Source organism: Callithrix jacchus, chromosome 20 (genome assembly GCF_049354715.1).
Source record: "Callithrix jacchus isolate 240 chromosome 20, calJac240_pri, whole genome shotgun sequence".
Lineage (NCBI taxonomy): Eukaryota > Metazoa > Chordata > Mammalia > Primates > Cebidae > Callithrix > Callithrix jacchus.
Genome location: NC_133521.1, coordinates 29,069,706 through 29,082,613, shown reverse-complemented (window position 1 = coordinate 29,082,613; position 12,908 = coordinate 29,069,706). Strand labels below are relative to the sequence as shown.

The 12,908-nt window shown below is 42.8% G+C and overlaps 1 protein-coding gene and 1 non-coding gene across 42 annotated transcripts in view; both read right to left on the bottom strand.

Moving 5' to 3' along the window:
• The window catches only part of ZFHX3 (zinc finger homeobox 3), a 1,555,416-nt gene that overhangs the window by 29,492 nt on the left and 1,513,016 nt on the right, over positions 1 to 12,908 (bottom strand). The gene's annotated exons all lie outside the window — the stretch shown is intronic.
• Positions 9,858 to 9,917, bottom strand: LOC118149794 (U7 small nuclear RNA). The gene has a single exon (XR_004737512.1). It is a non-coding gene; the product is annotated as a U7 small nuclear RNA (small nuclear RNA).

Genomic DNA, 12,908 nt, shown 5'->3' with positions numbered 1-12,908 from the left:
ATATAATCTAGCCAGTGCTCCAGACCTAAGAGCTTATTTGGAGTGGGTGGGAAGAGGGAAAGTTACCTATCTGCTTACCCAAACCATGCCTCCACGCCCCTCTTGCCTCTACCACCAAAAAAACCAAATGCTAATTAAAGAGAAGCTGCCCATGAGGACTGAGTAGCAGACAGCGCGTACAGAAGCGCTGGTGGAAGGAGTTCTCTGAAGCAGGGAAAGGAAACATTTCTTTACTTTCTCTATTGTTTAACCTCAATCAGCAGGCACTAGGATTTATAATCAGGGTTTATAATTAGAAAAAAAGCTGCTATTTGTTCCTCCTTCCAGTAGAGGCAAATAATTTCATGAGAAAACAGCCAGGCTGTGCTGGGTGCTGTGGCTCACGCCTATAATCCCAGCACTTCGGGAGGCTGAGGCAGGTGGATCACGAGGTCAAGAGATCGAGACCATCCTGGTCAACAAGATGAAACCCCATCTCTACTAAAAATACAAAAATTAGCTGGGCATGGTGGTGTGCGCCTGTAGTCCCAGCTGCTCAGGAGGCTGAGGCAGGAGAATTGCTTGAACCCAGAAGGCGGAGGTTGCGGTGAGCCGAGATTGTGCCATTGCACTCCAGTCTGGGTAACAACAGCGAAACTCTGTCTCAAAAAAAGAAAAAGAAAACAGCCAGGCTAAGGGTTTATCCAGGAGAAGCAAGGCTCTTAAACACAAATTCCAGTATGGATGGATCTGGTTGTTCCACAACCTGGTCAATTTCTGAATGTTGGCTCTTTCATTTGTTTTGAATGTGGTACTCCATTTTTCAGAATTTTGCTTAAAGCAATAAGGAAAAAAAAGTCATGAAAGTGATAGTGAGAAAATATATACCCACTGCCCTCATGAAAAAATAATGTGACTTGGCACTCAGGTCACTGGATTAGAAAACCTAATTTTTATTCCTTGTTAAACTGCTTTCTCTTTTACCCTGTCTAGTTATCTAGCATGTATTTCCATTTATGCTTGGGTTTGAAATTTGTTCTGATGTGGACACCAAGATACTGTCATTATAGATGTATACTTTAATAAACAATTTTAGAAAATCAATTTTATTCATTAAAGTCATAAGGCCACAATATAATTTTGAAAAGAAATTTGCCAAATGCAGGAAATACATTCCAGGAAGTTGATGCTGTTCCCAGAATGCACATCTTGTGACCTTTAACCCCAGTATCTCAGTAACCTGGTCTACGTAAGTTTGTAGGACATCTATTATTTAAAAAGTACAAGGACAAGCATATTACACACAGATCCTCCTCCTCCCAACACACACATTCATAACAGTACTTTAATCTGTCTCGAATCGACTTCAAACCCATTTTGCTCTTAATGGGAGTTATTCATTTTCACTTGAAAGGTAATACATGACAGCTGGATGTTTAATGTGATGGACTGGCTGCCGATTAACTAGGTGCTGTAACATTCTAGACCAGTTCCCCCATGGCCCACTTCCCATCTCCTGGCCCTGCTCACACCTGATCCTACGGAACTTTGCGTTGCAGGTTTTAGACCTTGCAGTGTGATGGGCCACTCCTGAACGTATCTACATTTGGAGTCTTTAATTAATGTTTCAGGGACTTAAGTTCCCTTGCACCCAGCAGCTTCCTTATTTGCCATCATTTTGATTTTTGCTTAGTGGTTCTCTTCTACATATTGACTCTTCAAATGCATTCTCAAGATGTGGTGGGGGAGGGCATCAAATAATACTTCCAATGTTTATTTGCCACAGCCATTTCTTTACAAACTTCTCTGTTGTTAACCCCAATTGGTAGGCACTAGGTTAGGCTCAGGGTTTACAGTTAGGAAAAAGCTGCTATCTGCTCCTCCTTCCAGTAGAGGCAAACCAAAACACAGATTCTATTCCATACACTCATCCCCATTTTTTTGTTACTCTGCCTGACTGAAAACAACACCTGTTTTTACAGGACTGTGACTGCCTTGAAAATGCCGTCCATCTGCCTGCCACCCCACTATGGAATGAGTCAATTGTGCAGTTGCTCAGTAGTGTGGATGAATGGGCACCGAGGCTGAGACCACCCAACTCATCTCACTCTCCCAGAGCTGAAAAGCAAACACAGTAACCCAGTGCAGCATTAGTTTCCTCATAGCACCAAAGAGTCCATCCTCTTCCTTGAATGCTGAACACATGATGAATTGTGGTGAGGTTGCAGAGGTGAGAATTCTGGTTTCAGAAGCCACTATTCTTTCCCCCTGCATGGAGAGGGGAACTTTTATTATCTTTTTTTTTTTTTTTCTAACTCAGACTGCTCTGGAATTCTAAAGCTTCTTTTGTGAGCTTGAGCTAAGGACCCATTATAAAGTGTTTTAAAAAATAAAAATCACCACTTACTCACTCATTTCTCTTTCTTCCGGGTAATACAACATCCCTGCTCTAACATGAAATGCCGCATCCACTGGTGCGCAAACTTAAGGTTCATCTCCATTCTACCTAGGACAATCTGCATCTTTATTCGATCAAATCTGTCTAGAAGTGGATATTAGCCACCTGCAGCTCACTGGTCCCTTCTCTAAAGATAAAGCAATGCCATTCTTATAACAGATTCTATAAACACCCAGTTCCAATCTCATTGTGTTTCCCTGAGTGATATGGGGATAGCTCCTAAGAGTTAACTATGGCTGACACATGCTCTTCCCTTGCTTGGCCTCAGACATTAAAATGTCAGTCCCTATCAAGACATGGTTCCAAAGTCTTTACACAGTTTCTATAGATGGGCAAACAGTTGTATAAGTTCTGGCCAAGCACTATGGCTCATGCCTGTAATCCTAGCACTTTGGGAGGCTGAGGTGGGTGAACTTCTTGATCCTAGGAGTTCGAGACTGGCCCGGGCAACATGGTGAAACCCACCTCTACAAAAATTAGCCAGGCATGGTGGCAGGTGCCTAGCTACTCAGGAGGCTGAGGTGGGAGTATCATGTGAGTCTGGGAGGTTGAGGCTGTGGTGTGCCATGATTGTGCCACTGCACTGCAGCCTGGGTGAGACTCTGTCTCAAAAAGAAGAAGAAAAAAGAGTTGTGCAAGTTCCCCACCAACCTGCTAGATGAGGGTTTATCACAGGCCACAATCATTCTCTCAAGTTTCTTCTCTCTGAACAACTTCAAAAGGGCCAGAGTCTCACAATAAATTTCTACTTCAGTTCTGTCACTGGCATACATCATAGGCATAAGTAAATGAAGTTGTATGAATACCAAAAGAGAAAGTATGAGGTTTTCTACTTTGAAGACTTTTCTAAACTTAAAACTCTAGAAGACATGTCACAATATACAACACACTCTTAAAAATCCATTACTGGTCACTCTAAGCCTGCTATGATGTCACATAAGTGAAAGGGAAATAGATGCACTCCAGAGACAAGACACAGTTTAGACAACTGGTGCCTGGAAACTTTGGTTTATCCTGGCAACAAAAAAACAAACAACTTGAAGCATTAGTATCGGCAGTGGTTTGTACAATAATGACAAAATGATGTGGAAACAATCTAGATCTCTTGCAATAGGGCATGGTGTAAGCAAACAATGGTACAGCCATTCTACTGAGTATTTTATAAGACATGAAAAATGATTGCTATTGAAGCAGTATGGAAAAATCATTGAGAATGCTAATCAGAAAAGAAGATAAAATGTGTATTGTCCCATGTGACAGCTATGTAAAAATTAGGTATTAGAAAAAAGACTAAAAGAAAATGATCATTTTCTTTAAGTGATGACATCATGGACATTATAAGTTTTCCCACAGTCATTTTATTTTTAATATTACAGTTATCATTTAAGTTCAACTGTCCATGAAAAAGTTGGTATTTGAGGCTGGGTGTGGTGGCTCATGCTTGTAATCCCAGCAATTTGGGAGGCCAAGGTGGGCGGATCATCTAAGGCCAGGAGTTCAAGACCAGCCTGGCAAACGTGGCGAAACCTCATCTCTAATAAAAATACAAAATATTAGCCAGGTATGGTGGCAGGCACCTATAATCCCAGCTACTTGGGAGACTAAGGCAGGAGAATTGCTTGAATCCAGGAGCTGGAGGCTGCAGTGAGCCAGGATCATGCCATTACACTCCAGCCTGGACAACAAGAGTGAAACTCCATCTCAAAGAAAAAAAAAGTTGGTATTTGGCTCTATACTGTGCAAAACATCAGACGGTATTTTTTATTTTGCTAGTTAAAGCAATTTCTCTCATTTTGGCAGTTATAAAATATGAAAATATGTGTTAAATCTCAGTGAATCTTTCACAGGCAACATGTTGGGCTCCTGAGATTTCAAAAGGGGATAAAAATGTGGTAAGGAATCATGTGACTGAATGCTACAGATGACAAACCCTATAAAGCTAGGTAAATGGGGTATCGTGGCAACGAAACGCTAGGTCGAACTCCTACTCAAACTTAACAGGATGCGAGCTGTGGATTCCATGCCACATAGACTTTCTAGGGAGTGAGAAAGTACTTGCTCTGCTTATTAGTGTTAATGGTGGCCCTACCCAACACGTGTTGATGAGGCACAGGAAAGACTAGCACGTCCCTGTTAGGGAGTTCCGAAAATTCGTAAGTCAGCTTTCTGGGCCAACAGCCACCATATCCCCTCATACTGTGATGGGGTGGCCAACTAAAACTCACAAAGACGAATACTGAGAGAGACAGAACTGATTCATGATTGTCTATTTTATCCTCTTGGGTTCCTCTGCATTCTAGGCAAAAGAACTTTCAAAGAGAAGCACAGTTGTCAATGCATGGCTCCCTTAGGGGGAAAACCACTTAAGCAAGGAGATACTAACTTCCAGATATCTTTTGACTTTATCATTTGTTTGAAAAGTATTTAACCTCTAAAAATAATTACTTAAAAAGTTACCCTTCTACTCTTGCTGCTTAGAGGGAACAGGGAAGAGAGCTGATCTGCATTCATGCAATGTTTTGTTTGGAATTTATAAGACATGGTTTTATTATATTCTACGCATATAGAATAATGAAAATATGGCTAGCAAAACTTCATGTAGGTAATGATTTACTTCAAGGAACAGTAACACTTAAAAAGCTTAAAAAGTGGCCAAAGATCGTGGAAGCACAGCCTTTCAACATTCACAGTCCCTTGTAACTTTACCTGATAAAACTATTCTTGCTAGAACAAATTCTCATATAATCCCAATCTTTGCTACCAAATTCTACAGCCGAGTCACTGAAATTCTGGCCACAGAAAACTGAAGAGTTGTACTTGCAATCCCAGTGGACTTAATGCCAACAGAGGCTTCATTTTTCATTTAGAAACTGTACACCTCTGAAGCCAGGTAAGGCATGGAATTGCTGCTTCATCCAAGATAAACCTGAAGAAAAACTGGAAATAGAGTACATATGGAACCTTATGGTCCCCCATTTTCAAGATATCCACTTGCCCTTCAAGAAAACCAACATACTGGTAGAATCAGTTTCTGTGTTTCCTAAGCAAAATTCATCTCACCACTCAGCACACCAGTGAGCAGCTGGCATGGTGGGCAGCCTGTGATGCAAACCAGTCTCCCTCTGGACAGACACCTCCCTCCCTTGGGGAAATCCTGGGCAGGCAATAAGCTGTCTACGTTACTGGGAAGCTTCTTCTGCATCTCTTCATGGTAGAGTGACACTTGGAGGTGGTAATCACCAAAGTGCTGATCCTCTTCCTTTTTGACATCCCAGGGTGAGCCCACTGAGGGCCTGGAATGCTGCCTGACACTTGAACCTTGTGGAGAGTCCAAAGGCAGGCACCACCCACATCTCTCAACCATCAGACTGTTAGCTAAAAAGTACCACTGACAGCCCCTCCATCTAAACTTCCATCTCCCAAACCAGCAACATAATGGAGGAGCCAATTAAATGATTATTAATTCATGCTACTTTCCGTAAGCCAGAGGTTCTCATCGCCTTGTGTTCCGTAAACCAGCTTGCCACCTGCCCCAGAAATTTACAGCAGTCTTTTATCTATCTCCATTGACTAGGGGAAAAAAAATTCCCACAACTCCATACTCAATGTTTGAGTTGGGATAACTATCCCAACACATGAGACACAGATGTATCACCAGATATGAAAATGGTCATTCAGCTCAAAATTATAATTAAATGGAAGGTGCAGTGTGTTTCCCATAATCCCTGCTCTCTCAGCTTCTCATACCTCATGCTCCCTCTAGACAGCAGAAATGCAGTATTTCCAGAGGGTCATCTGTGCTTCTGGATTCTGTGATCTTCTTACTTTCATTGAAAGGGGAGTTACTCTTGGCATTTACTTGCAATTCCTTCCCCAGAGGACAGGCTGGGCTTTCTTACTCCAATCTCCCGTGGAGCTACTGCACTTGATAAGTGGCCAGATATCTGGCTAAATTTTCTTCCTTCCCCAATAGAGAAAACAACAGTTCCTTTAAAGAATCTGCTTTCCTGCCAGCTTGGTCTTTAAACATGCATGGTCTCAATCTGCCTCCAACCAAGCACTTAAAGATGTTTCAGAGAGGAGTAGGACTGGCGGGGAAGAGGATTTGTGTGAAGCAGATGCATGCACATGTCCCCTCAGCAAGGGGTGGTCTTCATACCACAGCTAAGAAGAAGTTGGCGCTTCTCTATTTCCTGTCCAAAGGAACAGAATCTGTCCCAACATCCAGCCTGGTGAAGTTAAGACCCTTCTGTTCAAAACACAGTCCTATTCTCAGGAAATGCAAGCTATCTTGTTCCCATATTATCCCCAGAAAACATCTACCCCCAAAAGTAGAATATGCCTACACAGGTATGGCAAGACAAAGAGGTCCCACCCACTTCACAGACCTTTTGTTTCTAAAAAGGATTTCAAATAAAATTGGATTTATACTACAGATAGGTGTTAAGAGTTGCTCAGGGAAAGACTGATTATTTTTCTTCTCCAACTTAAATATGAACGAAATAGGTCAGCACTTTAAAAATCCAGTAGCTCTTAGGTGTTATTGTTATGACTTTACTTTTTATTTGGAAATAATTATCGCCTCACAGGAAGTCGCAAGAACAGTATAGAGAGGGCCCATGTACACTTCACCCAGGTGTTACTTATTAAGCAGTGTAGATAAAGATTTCCAGGTCTTCAATCACTCTTCATTGTGATCCTGCCCCTCCAGCTCCTTCCCTCCCTCTGTCTCCACCACCCACAGTCTTGCTTACATCTACCAAGACTTAGGGCCCTATGAGTGTCAGAAACCTTCTCCGTCTTTTGGGAAAGCTCTGAGCCTCCCTCACCCAGCAAGGGCTCAGGACTTATTATCTAGTTTAAGAAGAAGCAGATTTCAAAACCTCACGCTTGTCAATGAGATCGCAGCCTTGAGGTTCAGCAAACCCCAGAATGTGTCAGACTCCCAGGCAAGGTTCATTAAAACACAGATCACAGCCCCTGCCCCGAGGTTCTGATTCAATAGGTCTGAGTCAGATAATCTGCATTTCCAGTAAGTCCCCAGGTAATACTGGTGGTCCAGGGACCACACTTTGAGAACAGCTGTCAGAACCACAGCTTTGTGTAACTGGTAGGAGCCACATTGTTTTGTGGTCTAACTAGAATTAAGTGAGAGGGCCTAGCAAGCATGGGCCAACCTGTCAGTCCACTTTAAATGACTCTTGACGACATGTTTCTCTCATCTAAACTCAGGGATGATAGCCAGGCCCAGTCGCATGGCCTAGATGTTTTAAAACATCCTCAGGCCACCTGCCTACTCTAAAACAAATGCAGACACCTTCAAAGCCAGAAACTCAGAAGGAATAAGCTCCACGTGTTCTGTTGGCAGCCTAATCCAGAATAAGGACAGACTCCCTTGTTTATGCAAATCTCTTTCTTTCCACCCGTCCTGTTCTGGAGAACCTCTGTGAAAAGAGGGCAAATATCTGTAGGCTCCTTCCACCTTGCTGAAGAGGAAGCATCTTTTGAGTGCTGGCTTCCCTAGAGGCCAGGCACCTGCAGGACACAGCAGCTGAAGGCCCTCTTTGCTTCAGCCCTGGAAGGATGCACAGATCTATGCTAGCCCTCAGTTGCACAAGTCAGCAATCTGGGAATGGGGGTTCAGGCACCATTCTGTGGGGCTTCTGCTTTTTCTTCAGGAAGCAGGCTCTCTGGGCAGGCTCTGGAAGCCTCAAGGTGGGACAGTGGGTGCATGCTGACCAGTGGGTGCTGCTGCTTGCTCTGCATCTTTGGGGACAAAGATAGTACTAAGCCCTACATCAGAGACATGAATCTGTTGGACTGATTTCTTGCTGAAATATGCATAAGGCTAACCACACTGATTTGATCTCCCAAAGGGCCATTCCACATTTCAGTTTCAAGACACCTTGCTCCCTCTATGTCAGGTTTGCAAATGAACCACCAGGCAAAACAGAGCCACCACCTGGTTTAGACCAACATCAGCTGTTGGTCTATTTAATAAAGTATAGGCATTGGGCTTCCACCATAAGCCTGGCTTATGCCAGGATTTGGAGGCTGGCTAAATATTCCTGACTTTGACCCAATTCCTGAAGTTGAGGTACTGAGTCAACCTGCCTGTCTTTGGCCTCTTGTTGGTTCCCCCAAAATATGCTGTCTTCCCCTGGCAAAACTTCCTGCAGCTATGGCCATGGTATCTTGTGATGATGGGTGGCCACAGTCCAGGGACCCACTAGGGGGTCTACACGTATCACACTTCCCTGTGGCTTTATTACAGGACTGTGAAGACAACTAGAGTGGGAAGGAACCTCAGAGACCCTTGGACCAACAGAGGAAAAAGCCCAGAGGTGCAAGATATAGATCAAAACCCGTCACAAGCGAGTCATTCTGGGATTGGGCCACAGTTAATTAACAGAGGCTCATTCAGTCTCCACCAAGTCAATCAATAATTAGGTTAGTTAGGGTCTCTGAGCCCCAACACAGCCTAGACTCTGAGGGACTGGAATATAACAGTATTCTTCTAGTTTCTTCTCCATTCCAAATCTATCTTCCTGAAATACTAAATTTTAAGAGTGCATGTGAACCTGTGAACACAAACAGATAAAATGTGGCTGTGTGTCCAGAATGGTGACAGACACAGAGAACTGCTGAATATAACTTCTCAGAACCTTACAGATCAGACTTCCCCCATGGTCCACATAGGGTTTCTTTTTGCTAGTCCAGGTTCCACAGGAAAGTGTGAGAACTTGTACTTAGGGAAGAAAGACATTACTCAGGTCCCTGCAAGGCTGGAAACTGGAAATGATTCTCCACTTTTCCCACCAGATTTCAGCACTACAAAGACTGTCAACATCTCCTCTTGGTATTTTGTACACAGAGAAAGAGGCCCTACACTGAGTAATGTTTACGTTTAGTATCAGTGCTGCTTTCTGTCTCCACTGAGGTCCCACATTCAGTTCGCTCACGATGCTCCAAAGGCCTAGGATAAGGTGTGTGGAAGTGGTGCTGGAGCGCCTTCAGGGACTCCTCAGGAACTGATGTTTTCTCACATGCTGCTTGCCTAAGGCCAAGTTCTTTTTATCCGAAGGCATCAGTCAGTTCCCCTTGCTAAGTAATAAAGCACAGGGCTTTGTAGCGCTGGCACAGTTCATTCAGATCCTGGCTGTGTGATTTCAAGCATCCTATCTGACTACACTGAGTTTTCCGTTTCCTCATCTGTCAAAGGGATAACACCGTCTACACACAGGGTTTCTGTGCCTCTAGACAGAAATCAGGCATATGACACCTACTGCAGAGTCTGGTACATGGTGAAAGTGCAGACATTCGTTGCTATGGTCTCATTTTTAGAAGGACTCGGAAATAACACTGGTGGGGCTATAAAACCACAGAACGAGGGGAGAAACTTACTTATTTTTGCTTTTTTATGGGCTTTCCTACAAAGACCGGAAAGCCTGTGAGACAAATTCTAAAAGCTGTAACATTGAAATTTGGTTTTTAGGAGAAGCAAAGACACCCTAAATTTGTCTTTTCCATATACTAGGATAAACAATCCTATTAACCCATGGATTTAATATCTACAAAGCAGAAAGCAGAATAACTTGATGGTACTTATGTCATGCTATTTTACCAACTGATTGTTAATGAAACATCTAAACAGTATTAAGCACTTGCTAGGTGCTGGGATTACAAAAATCAATGGTTGCCACATAGCTCCTGACCATAAACAGCTGACAACTCTATCCGACAACAAGAGAAGCACAGAATTTAAGTCCTCCAACCGTTTATAAACAGAGAAAGTGATATGTTACATGTCCTTTGGCTTTATAATGTAGGAAATGTATCTGACTCAGAAGACAAATTGGGGTTTGACTGCATCTGTGCCACCCAAGAGTTCCCAATCTATGAGCCTTAGTTCTCTAGGCTGCAAAATAAAGGTAACATTGGACCCAAGAAGAATATGACAGCCTAATGACCATGCTCTAATATCCCCCATGGACAGGCACATCAGTATATTTTTTTAACAATCATGATTATAATCACAGAGGTACTTTCTTATTGGCACAAAAGTTAAAGCTGGAACAAGGCAGGCAAGATTAACATGGCTACTCTATAAGAATAATATGCAAATCTATAAGGTATCTTCTATAATGATGAACAATGATTTGCTCCTTAATCTACATTTTCACTGTCCTTTATCTATACCTTGATGATAGTTCTCATTATACTGTGTCATAATTATGTGATTACATCATATGACAACTCTTCTAGAAAGCGAGTTCCTTTTTCTTTTTCTTTGCATGTCCTGTACCTGCCTTAGATATCTGTGCAGGAAAATATTTGTTCAACTGATGTGGTCCCTATCTCTCTTATGACTTACAATATAAATTCTCAAAGCCAAGACCTTTGAATTAACTGTAATTTGGGCAGGTCCAGAGGTACACCACAGCCTCTATCTATTTTCACTTCCCAACATAAAAATAGTTCATGGTTTGTTTTCAATTGTGAGACAGAATTCCGCCTGCAGTGACTTTAAGCAGCCAAGTATACTGAAAGTGGCCTGGAAAAAAAGGAGTGGAGAGTGAGAGAAGGGGGGACAAGTTGACTCTGGAAAAGTTGACAGAGTCCCACAATTCCCATCTATGTGTGAAAACATAAAACCAGAAACGGTTTCCATTGGCAGGACCATGAACCACAAAGGGGCCACGCACACCGGGCTCCCAGCATTCCCTCACATGCATCCTGCTACAAAAACAAATTTTTTACTTTTGGGTGAGACGGAAAAATGAAACCAAGTATCGGAAAGACACAGAATTAGTCCAAAATGATTCTTGAGGAGGTGTGGTTGCGGTGAAGAGCCTGGTTTCTAGCCAACAACAAGCCTGAGATATGGGTGACCACTCAAAGGCACCCAGGTAAGTCTCCATGGACTCCTCTGTTGATGTCCTCATCCCGCCGGCTCTGAAAACACAGTGTGAGCTGTCCCAAGAACACAGAACTGGGTAAAGGCATATGATACTCTGACACCCCATCAAGAAGTAAGCTTGATGCTGCCTGACCTCCATGGAGAAAGTCTTGAACCCTTTATCCAGGCTACGTTAACTACCCACAGACACGGGAAATCTTTGCAAGTTATTAGCATTCCAACTTTAGTAATTAACATGCCCTATACTACTCTACAACTGTCCCTCCCCCAGTCATATTTTATGTATCTCCAGAATCGCTAAGAACCCGTTTGGTCCAACCTGCCCCTTTGCAGATTAGGAAACTGAGGTCCAGAGACCTCAGGTCACGCAGTTAATCTTAGTGGCAGAATTAGGCCTTGACCCAGGGCTTCTGACTCCTATGAGTCCTGTGTTTTTCCTAACACATGTTTACTCTCAGCACATACCTTCCTTAGTCTTTAGAGACTCAATTTGGGGGAAAAAAAATAGTAGTATTTTTTCACCCCCTTTCCATTCTCCGTCACAGGTTATATTACAGGCACTACGTTCCCCATACAAAGGCATCTCTGTTTATACAAAGCTGTAAACAACAGGGAAAGAAGCAGGAGGGCTGGTAATAGATTTGCACCAGGATGTGCCTGACCTGCTTATTTTCAACCTCAGTAATTAAAAAGGCAGCAGGTCTGTAGGAATTATTCATATGCGTCAGGAGCCATACACTATACATTTATGTTAAACATGTCAAATCCGATTGAAATCATGCCTGCCAGCACCATATTCCATAAACGTACTTTTCCCTAACAGTCACCCAGACCTTGCCCGCCCATTAGTCCTTCCTTCCATAGCAATCTTCCACAGATTCAAATCAGGGACGCTCCACTGCACTAATTGCTGTGTTAGGTGAGCATCATAGATTGCAAAAAGTTAATAAAGTTGCTTCAGGCCAATCCTCTAGAAGAAAATAAAACATTCCAACCACCATTCTAACTCAAAAATCCACAAAAATGCAAACATGAACGTCAGTTAGGGATTTGTGAAGCATTACTGTGGTGTCATGCAAGTAGAGCCATCTCCCTGCTTCCCCAGCCAACTCTCATTGTTTAAAAGCACCAATACCCTCTGGTCATCTTGTCCCAAATTACCTTAACTAGACTCAGCTTGGTGCTCTGTGGCTGGAAACCATGATGACTACAGGAATTAAATAACCATCCTGCTATGATTCTTTGCCAAGAGTTCCATTTTTCCCTAATTATTGGTGATAAAGCAGTAATTGTATATCACTTAATTTATTGCAATTAATGATTAATTGGATAATCACTGCATTAATCATTGCTCAGTGGCTGACACAGGGGGCTCTTCATTTGAGAATACACACATTCAAATCTATTCTGGTAAAAGAGAACACGGGTCATTTTCATGTTTCAAAAGAGAAAACCACAAAGTTGGACAGTGGCAATGGCTGTGCATGAAGGAAGAGAACAAAGCGGCTTCCTATGCCCCTCACTGGCCCAAAGGAGCACATCACACTTTCC